This window comes from Triticum urartu, chromosome 2 (genome assembly GCF_003073215.2).
Source record: "Triticum urartu cultivar G1812 chromosome 2, Tu2.1, whole genome shotgun sequence".
In the NCBI taxonomy this organism is placed as follows: domain Eukaryota; kingdom Viridiplantae; phylum Streptophyta; class Magnoliopsida; order Poales; family Poaceae; genus Triticum; species Triticum urartu.
The window spans coordinates 161,169,180-161,180,302 of NC_053023.1; positions in this window are offsets into that span (position 1 = coordinate 161,169,180).

The following is an 11,123-nucleotide window of genomic DNA, read 5'->3' on the forward strand; positions in this document are numbered from 1 at the left end:
TGTTCGACTACATCAATTGCGTTACTAAACGCTTCCTATTTCGGTCTACGAGGGTATGTGGACACACTCTTGATGTCTACTATGCAAATTTATTCTTGTAGACACGTGTTGGGCCTCCAAGCGTAGAGTTTTGTAGGACAGTAGCAATTTTCCCTCAAGTGGATGACCTAAGGTTTATCAATCCATGAGAGGTGTAGGATGAACATGGTCTCTCCCAAACGACCCTGCAACCAAATACAAGAAATCTCTTGTGTCCCCAACACACCCAATACAATGGAAAATTGTATAGGTGCACTAGTTCGGCGAATAGATGGTGATAAAAGTGTAATACGAATGATAGAAATATATTTTTGTAATCTGAATAAATAAAATCAGCAAGGTAGCCAATAGTAAACGGGCACAAAAACGGTATTTCAATGCTTAAAAACAAGGCCTAGTACTTTCGCTAGTGAAATCTCTCAACAATTCTAACATAGTTGGATCATATGATTATCCCTCAAAGTACAGCAAAGAATCACTCCCGAGTTCCTATTAGCGCAGAACAAAATATAGGAATTGTTTGTAGGGTGCGAAGCCACCTCAAAGCTATTCTTTCCAATCGATCTATTCAAGAATTCATACTAAAATAACACAAAGCTATTGTTTCCATTTGATATATTCTAGAGTTCGTACTAGAATAACACCAAAGCATATTCATATTCATAATATTCAATCCACACAAAGAACTATAAAGAGACCCCGAAGTTTCCGTCGGAGAAAAACGTGCATCAACCCCTATGCATAGATTACCCCAATATCACCGCGGGAATCCACGAGTTGAATGCCATAACATATATCAAGTGAATCAATAAGATACCCCAATTGTCACCTCAAGTATTCATACTGCAAGACATATATCATGTGTTCTCATCTCTGAATATTCGATATGACGTGACAAAACTTCAAAGGGTAAAGATTCAATTCATCACAACGAGAGTATAGAGGGGAGAAACATCATATGATCCAACTATATTAACAAAGCCCATGACAAAGATCACGAGAGAGAGAGAGAGATTAAACACATAGCTACTGGTACAAACCCTCAGCCACGAGGGTGGACTACTCCCTCCTCATCGTGGTGGCCGCCAGGATGATGAATATGGCCACCGGAGATGATTCCCCCCTCCGTCAGGGTGCCAGAACGGGTCTAGATTGGTTTTCGGTGGCTACCGAGCCCTGCGGCGGCGGAACTTCTGATCTAGGTTAACCCCGAAGGGTTTCAGAATATTTGGGAATTTATAGTGCAAGGAAGGGGTACGGGAGGCCACCGAGGTGGGCACAACCCACCTGGGCGCGCCAGGGGGTTGTGCCCCCCTCGGGGCACCCCCTAGGTGCAGCTCTGGCCCATTGGGTTTCTTCTGGTCCAAAAAAATCTCCATAAAGTTTCGCGGTGTTTGGACTCTGTTTGATATTGATTTCTTGCAATGTAAAAAACAAGCCATCAACTGGCACTGGGCACTGGGTCAATAGGTTAGTCCCAAAAAATGATATAAATTTTCTATAAAATGATTGTAAAACATCCAAGAATGATAATATATTGGCATGAATACTTCATAAATTATAGATACATCGGAGACGTATCAGCATCCCCAAGCTTAATTCCTACTCGTCCTCGAGTAGGTAAATGATAAAAGAAATAATTTATGAAGTGTGAATGCTAGCAAAGTGCACAAGTTTGATCAATGATAATTTCAATCACTTTTCTTAGCATCATAACAACAAGGGCCAATTCCAGTTGTGCCCCTAACTCGAACCCACTACTCAGTTTTGCCCTTAATTTTTTGGTATGCTCGATTTTGCCCCTACGCCGTTAGTGTCACTTATAGAAATGCTCTTTTGCGCCGTTACCGCCCGGTCAAAGGACTTTGACCGTCCAGGAAAAAAATAGCAAAAAAATCAAAAAATTCTGAATTTTTGTGGGATTGAAGATAGTCATGTCTGCAAGGCACGTGCAAATTTTTGTGTTGATTGGACACTCCGGGAGCTCGTGGCAAAGGAAAACAAAAATAATTTATGCCTATGAACAGTAAATTTGGAAAAATAAGAAAACAAAATTAAGAAAAGTTGATTTTTTTGGCTTCAAAGAGGCTTGAGTGCACAAGATGCTTGAAAGTTTTGGTGATCAAATGACATACGAGGCGCTCTAGAGAAAAAAACCAAAATAGTGCATTTTTTAAAGTTTTTTTGAGCTAAATTTTGTTTTTTTCTCCACCAGCTCCTACAATGTCCAAACACAACAAAAATGTGCACACATCTTGCGCACCTGAGTATCTTCAGTCCCACAAAATTTCATATTTTTCTGATTTTTTCTCTATTTTCTTGAATTTACTGTTCACATACGTACAAAAAATTTGTTTTCCTTTGCCATGAGCTCCCAGGTGTCCGAACGGCATGAAAATTTGTACATACCTTGTAGACATGAGTATCTTCGATCCCACAAAGTTTCATTTTTTTGATTTTTTTGCTATTTTTTTAAGACGGTCAAAGCCCTTTGACCGGTCGGTAACGGTACAGAAGGTCATTTCTATAAGTGAAACTAACGGCGGAGGGGCAAAACTGAGCATACCTAAAAATTAGGGGCAAAACTGAGTAGTGGGTTCGAGTTAAGGGCATAGATGTAAATGTCCCTAACAACAATTCTTTCTTATGAAACTTCTCATGTTATAGTGGCAACCAATTAACATGTTAAGGTTCAAACAATGAATTCTCTTGAAACCCAACAACCTATGTTCTTAGTAACCAAGCAATTGCAATTCAACTTATCCAACGGAGTTTAAGTAAGAGCTCCACATACTCAAACATAATATAGTCTTCTATGATTGCTAACACTCACCTTGTACACATGAGCAAAACATTTCAACTGGACACATAGAAAGATAGGGGCTTATAATTTCGCCTCCCAACATATTCACCTCAAGGGTGATGTCAACAATAATGACTCATGCTACCCATATTCAACTGGACATATGTGCCTAGATCTTTCCTCACCACATGATGCTTACCAAAAGAGAAAATAAAAAAGAATAGAGAGGAATATTTTGACTCTTTGCATAAAAGTAAATACTGAAAAGTAAAAGATAGGCCCTTCGTAGAGGGAAGCAGAGGTTGCTATGCGCTTATTTGTTTGTATGTTCAATCCCTTAGTGCAAGAGAACGTCACGTTGTATTGCCCCTTAAGATGACAACCTTTATTATGCAGTCTGTCGCTTTTATTCTTTGTCATTTAAGTTCGTACAACGCTCAATTTTCTCTTACACTAAATGATCTTACACTTTTAGAAGCAATTTTTATTGCCTTATTGCACCGATGACAACTTACTTGAAGGATATTGCTCAATCCTTAGGTAGGTATGGTGGACTCTTGAAAATAAGATTTGGGTTTAAGGGTTTTTGGATGCACAATTAGTATCTCTACTTGATGCGGAATTTTTGGCTAGCAAAGATGGGGGGCAAGCACCATATGTTGAAGGATCTATGACAATATAACTTCTATGTGAATATGAACAAACATAAACCATTGCGTTGTCTTCCTTGTCCAACGTCAACAATTTTGGCATATAATATTTTGATGGGGGCTCACAATCACAAAAGATTTCCATGATAGTGTATTTGCATGTGAAAGTTCTCTTCCTTATACTAATTATTTGTGAATTGCTTGTATGACCAATATTCTGATTGTCAAGCCTCAAAAGATTTCACTTTCTAAACCCAATGTGAAGCTACCACTAGGCATGATATGATTTCAACTTCATGACATTCAATTTATTCAACAATTTACTCATAGGATATAAGTGAAGCACAAGAGTAAATGACATAGAAAAGAGCTTCGTTGACGGGATGTGAATGCCGCTTACTTAGCCTCTCTGGCAACTATTTGAGGACTCCATTTTATTTAAAAACTTTCATATCTAAGTAATTTATTGAAAAAAGCAAGCAAAACAAAATAAAATGACATTCCAAGAATAGCACACATCATGTGAAGAAGCAAAAACTTAGGCTCAACCGATACTAACCGATAATTGTTGAAAAGAAAGGTGGGATGCCTACCGGGGCATCCCCAAGCTTAGATGCTTGATACCTCTTGAAATATTATCTTGGGATGCCTTGGGCATACCCAAGCTTGAGCCTTTGTGTCTCCTTAATTCCTCTCATATCACGGTTTTCCTAAATCTCAAAATCTTCATCCACACAAAACTCAACAAGAACTCGTGAGATAAGTTAGTGTAAACCAATGCAAAAACCTTATCATTATCTACTGTAGCAAATAACTAAAATTATTATTCAACATTGCATACTAAATGCCTCTGCATATTTACTACTCCTATCCGCAAATAGAATCATTAAACAAGCAAACATATGCAAACAATGCAAACATAACAACAATCTGCCAAAACAGTACAGTCTGTAAAGAACGCAAGAGTATCAATACTTCTTTAACTCTAAAAATTATGAAACTTTACCACAATGTAGAAAATTTATCAGAGCTCATTATGGAAAGAGTTTCAACATTTTATCACATTCTGACTTCTATAGGGAATTTTTGCAACAGCGGTGAACTTTCTGTTTTCAAACAGCAACATGTATACTTGCAAAATAAGCATGGCAAAGGCTATCATTGCCACTTTTATTGAAATAAAAGATGCAAAAAATTATTCTAAATAACAGCAGGCAAATCCTAACAAAATAATTGACGCTCCAATCAAAACACATATCATGTGAGAAATGAAAACATAGATTCAAGTGAGGTTACCGATAATGTTGGAGACGAAAGAAGGAATCCTTAGCTACTTGCATATTCCTTGAATATTTCCTTGGAGGTGCCTTGGGAATCCCCAAGCTTAGGTTCTTGTCGCTCCTTATTCTCCTCATATCGATATCTCACCCAAAACTTGAAAACTTCAATCACACAAAACTTAACGGAACTTTGTGAGATAGGTTAGTATGATAAAGAGCAAACCATTGCACTTTTGGTACTGCCAAAGACAAGATTCATGATTCTTATCACACAATGCCTACTGTATCATATCATTTCTACAATTTATATTGAGCAATATAAGCCATAGAAACTAGGAAGCAAGCAAACTAAGCATTGAAAACAGAATCTGTCAAAAACAGAACAGTCTGTAGTAATCTGTACTCAAACCATACTTCTACTACTCCAAAAATTCTGAAAAATTAGGACAACCTGAGAAATTTTTTTATTGATCTTATGAAAAAAGAAACAACATTTTATCACGCTTGTGTTAAAAATGAGAATTGTTTTTCTTAGAGCAAAAGTTTCTGTTTTTCAGCAAGATCAAATCAACTATCACCGTAAGCCATCCCAAAGGTCTTACTTGGCACTTTATTGAAACAAAAGCAATAAAACATGATCAATACAGTAGCATAATCATGTGAACACACAAAGACAGTTGGTAAAAGTGTTGGGTTGTCTCCCAACAAGCGCTTTTCTTTAATGCCTTTTTAGCTCGGCATGATGATTTCAATGATGCTCGCATAAAATATGAGAATTGAAACACAAAGAGAGCATCATGAAGCATATGACTAGCACATTTAAGTCTAACCCACTTCCTATGTATAGGTATTTTGTGAGCAAACAACTTATGAGAACAAGAATCAACTAGCATAGGAAGGCAAAACAATCATAACTTCAAAAATTTCAACACATAGAGAGGAAACTTGATATTATTGCAATTCCTACAAGCATAAGTTCCTCCCTCATAATAATTTTCAGTAGCATAATGAATGAATCCAACAATATAACTATCATATAGAGCATTCTTTTCATGATCCACAAGCATAGAAATTTTATTAGTCTCCACATAAGCAAATTTATTCTCATGAATAGTAGTGGGAGAAAACTCAACAAAATAACTATCATGAGAGTGAAAATTAAAATCATGATGACAAGTTTCATGGTTATCATTATTCTTTATAGCATACATGTCATCATCATAATCATCATAGATAGAAACTTTGTTATCATAGTCAATTGAAGCCTCATCCAAAATGGTGGATTCATCCCTAAATAAAGTCATGACCTCTCCAAATCCACTTTCATCATTATAATCATCATAAATAGGAGGCATGAAATCATTATAACAACTTTGCACATCAAATCTTGGGGGACTAAAAATATCATCTTCAAACATAACATCCCCAAGCTTATGGCTTTGCATATCATTAGCATCATGGATATTCAAAGAATTCAAACTAACAACATTGCAATCATGCTCATCATTTATACCAAACATTCTATTGAATTCTTCTTCTATCAATTGAGCACAATTTTCCGAACCGTCATTTTCAAGAAATATATTATAAAGATGATCAATAATATGATGCAACCTCAATTCCATTTTTTGTAGTTTTCTATTATAAACCAAACTAGTGATAAACAAGAAACTAAAAGATTCGATTGCAAGATCTAAATATATATACCTTCAAGCACTCACCTCCCCGGCAACGGCGCCAGAAAAGAGCTTGATGTCTACTACGCAACTTTATTCTTGTAGACACGTGTTGGGCCTCCAAGCGCAGAGTTTTGTAGGACAGTAGCAACTTTCCCTCAAGTGGATGACCTAAGGTTTATCAATCCGTGAGAGGTGTAGTATGAAGATGGTCTCTCTCAAATGACCCTGCAACCAAATACAAGAGATCTCTTGTGTCCCGAACACACCCAATACAATGGCAAATTGTATAGGTGCACTAGTTCGGCGAAGAGATGGTGATAAAAGTGTAATACAGATGGTAGAAATATATTTTTGTAATCTGAATAAATAAAAACAGCAAGGTAGCCAATAGTAAACGGGCACAAAAATGGTATTTCAATGCTTAAAAACAATGCTAACATAGTTGGATCATATGATTATCCCTCAAAGTACAACAAAGAATCACTTCTGAGTTCCTATTAGCGGAGAACAAAAGATAGGAATTGTTTGTAGGGTGCGAAGCCACCTCAAAGCTATTCTTTCCGATCGATCTATTCAGGAGTTCGTACTAAAATAACACAAAGCTATTGTTTCCGTTCGATGTATCCTAGAGTTCGTACTAGAATAACACCAAAGCACATTCATATTCATAATACGCAATCCACACAAAGAACTATAAAGAGACCCCGAAGTTTCCATTGGAGAAAAACGTGCATCAACCCCTATGCATAGATTACCCCAATATCACCGTGGGAATCCGCGAGTTGAATGCCATAACATATATCAAGTGAATCAATAAGATACCCCAATTGTCACCTCAAGTATTCATACCGCAAGACATATATCATGTGTTCTCATATCTGAATATTCAATCCGACATGACAAAACTTCAAAGGGTAAAGATTCAATTCATCACAACAAGAGTATAGAGGGGAGAAACATCATATGGTCCGACTATATTAACAAAGCCCATGATAAAGATCACGAGAGAGAGAGAGATTAAACATGTAGCTACTCGTACAAACCCTCACCCCCGAGGGTGGACTACTCCCTCCTCATCGTGGTGGCCGCCGGGATGATGAAGATGGTCACCGGAGATGATTCCCCCATCCGGCAGGGTGTCAGAATGGGTCTAGATTGGTTTTCGGTGGCTACGGAGCCCTGCGGCGGTGGAACTTCTGATCTAGGTTAACCCTGAAGGGTTTCGGAATATTTGGGAATTTATAGTGCAAAGAAGGGGTATGGGAGGCCACCAAGGTGGGCACAACCTACCTGGGCGCACTAGGGGGCCCTGGCGCGTTGTGCCCCCCTCGGGGCACCCCCTAGGTGCAGCTCTGGCCCATTGGATTCTTTCTGGTCCAAAAAATCTCTTTAAAGTTTCGCGGTGTATGGACTCCATTTGATATTGGTTTCCTGCGATGTAAAAAACAAGCAAAAAACAACAACTGGCACTGGGCACTGGTGTAACACCCTCGATGCGACTATAGCTCCCACGTGTCGAGGCACGACTTAGAGACATAATCGCATTGAAGGCATATGTCGCAAGTTAGGCAATCTTCACAACATCCCATGTAATATAAATCATAAAGGGGAGATAACATAGTTGGCTTACACTCGCCACGTCAATCAAGAACATAAATAACATTACATCAACCAAACACTCATGGCCCGACTACGGTGCCAAAATAAAAGAGAACCCAACATGCGACACGGTCCCAATCACCCCCAACTGGGCACCACTACTGATCATCGGGAAAGGAAACATAGTAACGTTGAGAGTCTTCGTCAAACTCCCACTTGAGCTCATACGCGTCTGCTGGAGCGGAATCATCAGGCCCTGCATCTGGGGTAATAGTAATCTGTGAGCCACAGGGACTCAGCAATCTCGCACCCTCGCGATCAAGACTATTTAAGCTTATAGGTATGGCAAGGTAAAATATGAGTGGAGCTGCAGCAAGCGACTAGCGAGTATGGTGGCTAACTTATTCGCAAAAGAGAGCGAGAAGAGGAGGCAAAGCGCGAGCGAGAAACTAGAGAACAACCTGCGCAAACATTACTCCAACACCGTGTCCACTTCCCGGACTCCGCCGAGAAGAGGCCATCACGGTAACACACTCAGTTGATTCATTTTCATTAATTAAGGTTCAAATTATCTACAACCGGACATTAACAAATTCCCATCTGCCCATAACCGCGGGCACGGCTTTCGAAAGTTCAAATCCCTGCAGGGGAGTCCCAACTTAGCCCATGACAAGCTCTCACGGTCAACGAAGGAATAGACCTCCTCCCAAGACGTTCCGATCAGAATCGGTATCTCGGTTCTTCAAGACACTTCAACAGGTTAAACCAAAACCAGCAACACCGCCCGAGTGTGCCGACAAATCCCGATAGGAGCTGCACATATCTCTTTCTCAGGGAACACTCAGATTGTCCAAACTTCCGGTAGGCCAGCCCAGAGTTGCCCCTGGTAGCCACCAGCAGCTGACAGTTTGGACCAACACTCAGAGGAGCACTGGCCCAGGGGGGGGGGGTTAAAATAATGATGACCCTTGAGTCTGCAGAACCCAAGGGAAAGAAAAGGCTAGGTGGCAAATGGTAAAACCAAGGTTGGGCATTGCTGGAAAAGCTTTAATCAAGGCGAAATATCAAGGGGTTCCCATTATAACCCAACCGCGTAAGGAACGCAAAATCCGGGAACATAACACCGATATGACGGAAACTAGGGCGGCAAGAGTGGAACAAAACACTAGGCGAGAGGCCAAGCCTTCCACCCTTTACCAAGTATATAGATGCATTAAGATAACATAGCAATATAATGATATCCCGACAAGTAAATAAATGTTCCAACAAGGAACGGCCTTCAATCTTCACCTGCAACTAGCAACGCTATAAGAGGGGCTGAGCAAAGCGGTAACATAGCCAATCAACGGTTTGCTAGGACATGGTGGATTAGAGGTTTGACATGGAAATTTGGGAGTCTGGCAAGCAAGTGGTAGGCATCGTAGCATTGGCATAGCAAAAGAGCGAGCAAACTAGCATAGCAAAGATAGTAGTGATTTCGAGGGTATGATCATCTTGCCTGCACAGTTGTCAGAGTTGACTGGATCCTCGAAAGCAAACTCAATGGGCTCCTCGTTAGCGAACTCGTCTCCCGGCTCTACCCAAACAAGACAAACAAGCAACAAGGATACAATCAACCACGTGCAAGGATCAAGCAATATGATGCAATGATGATATGCTATGCGGGATGCGATGCAGGATGCAAAATGCAAGATATGACAGGAAATGCATGAACCTGGCCTCAACATGGAAATCCAAGTGTGCTACTGGAAAGATGAGATGAAATCGCTTGAAAACGATATAAAGAACGCCGGAATCGGAGTTACGGTTTGGAAATGGCAAGCGAAACAAAAATGACACCGGTCTGCGATTTACAGCAAGTAGACAACTAAATGCAATGAGATTAACATGCTACAGCAACCAAAGCTGACAACAAAATACATGGCAGGGATGCACACAAGATGCTTAACAAAATGCTAGCACTGAGCTACGACCAAATCATCCATTAACAGGTTCAAACAAGCATGGCAAAAATGCATATGACAAACAGATCTCAGACACTGAAATCAACACTTGTCTGGAATTTCAGATCAGGTAGCCCTCTTCGGAGCAGCAAAACTACATGCTACAGGATCTGAACATGGCAAAGTAAAGCATGGAATGGAGCTACTCAAAGAGCTTAACAAAAGTCCCTTAGTGACCTTGAGCCAAAAGGGATCAGAAAATACAATTGCAAGCATGTGAACATAGCAAAAACATAATCAGTTTTCAGACTGTGAAAACTGACACATGCTGAAATATAACTCAAGTAGGCATGTTTACGAGCTCGATGCACTCACTACGGTGCAATTCATGACAAGACAAGCATACATCCATCAAGAAGGCACAAAATTCAAGCTAGACATGGCAAGAACAATAGCATAGCATGCACGGATCAACTACAACATCATCGGCAAAATTGCAAACAAGTTGACAATCTGCCCAGATTCACAAAGTAGCAAAATTAGAGCTCGATTGACTCAAGTTAGAGTGCTCCATAATTGCAAACAAAGGCATGTATGGATAGAGCACTACAAGATTAGCAAAACATCCTTACTGATCATCCTCAAAAGAGGCACGGATCACTAGGAAACAACAAGAACATATGGCATCATGAGATAAACAGCTCCAGGACTTAGTGAAATTACTAAGTCCCTGAAAACAGAATTAGCAAGTTTACCACTTTGCAAGCTTGCACAAGGCACCACACACATCCTAAAAATACATGGGTTGCACCTCTGGAGAGATGACAAAACCCTTAACAAAACACATGTAGAACTCATGGGCATAGCATGCACACATTAATCATGGAAAAAATGACAAAAACCTAAACGGAGTAGCAGATCTGACAATTAACTCAAGTAGCCCTCTTCTAACAGAATTTCGGGCATCAAGATGAACTCAAATGAAAATGATGCACTGGAATGAAATGATGTACTCTCTGAGATGAACATTTTGATATGCTATATGCATGAATCGGAGCTACGGATGCAAAGTTACGGGGCTACGAACATGTGCATATGGACTGAGAATTTCGGGACTTAGTAGAAAAAAT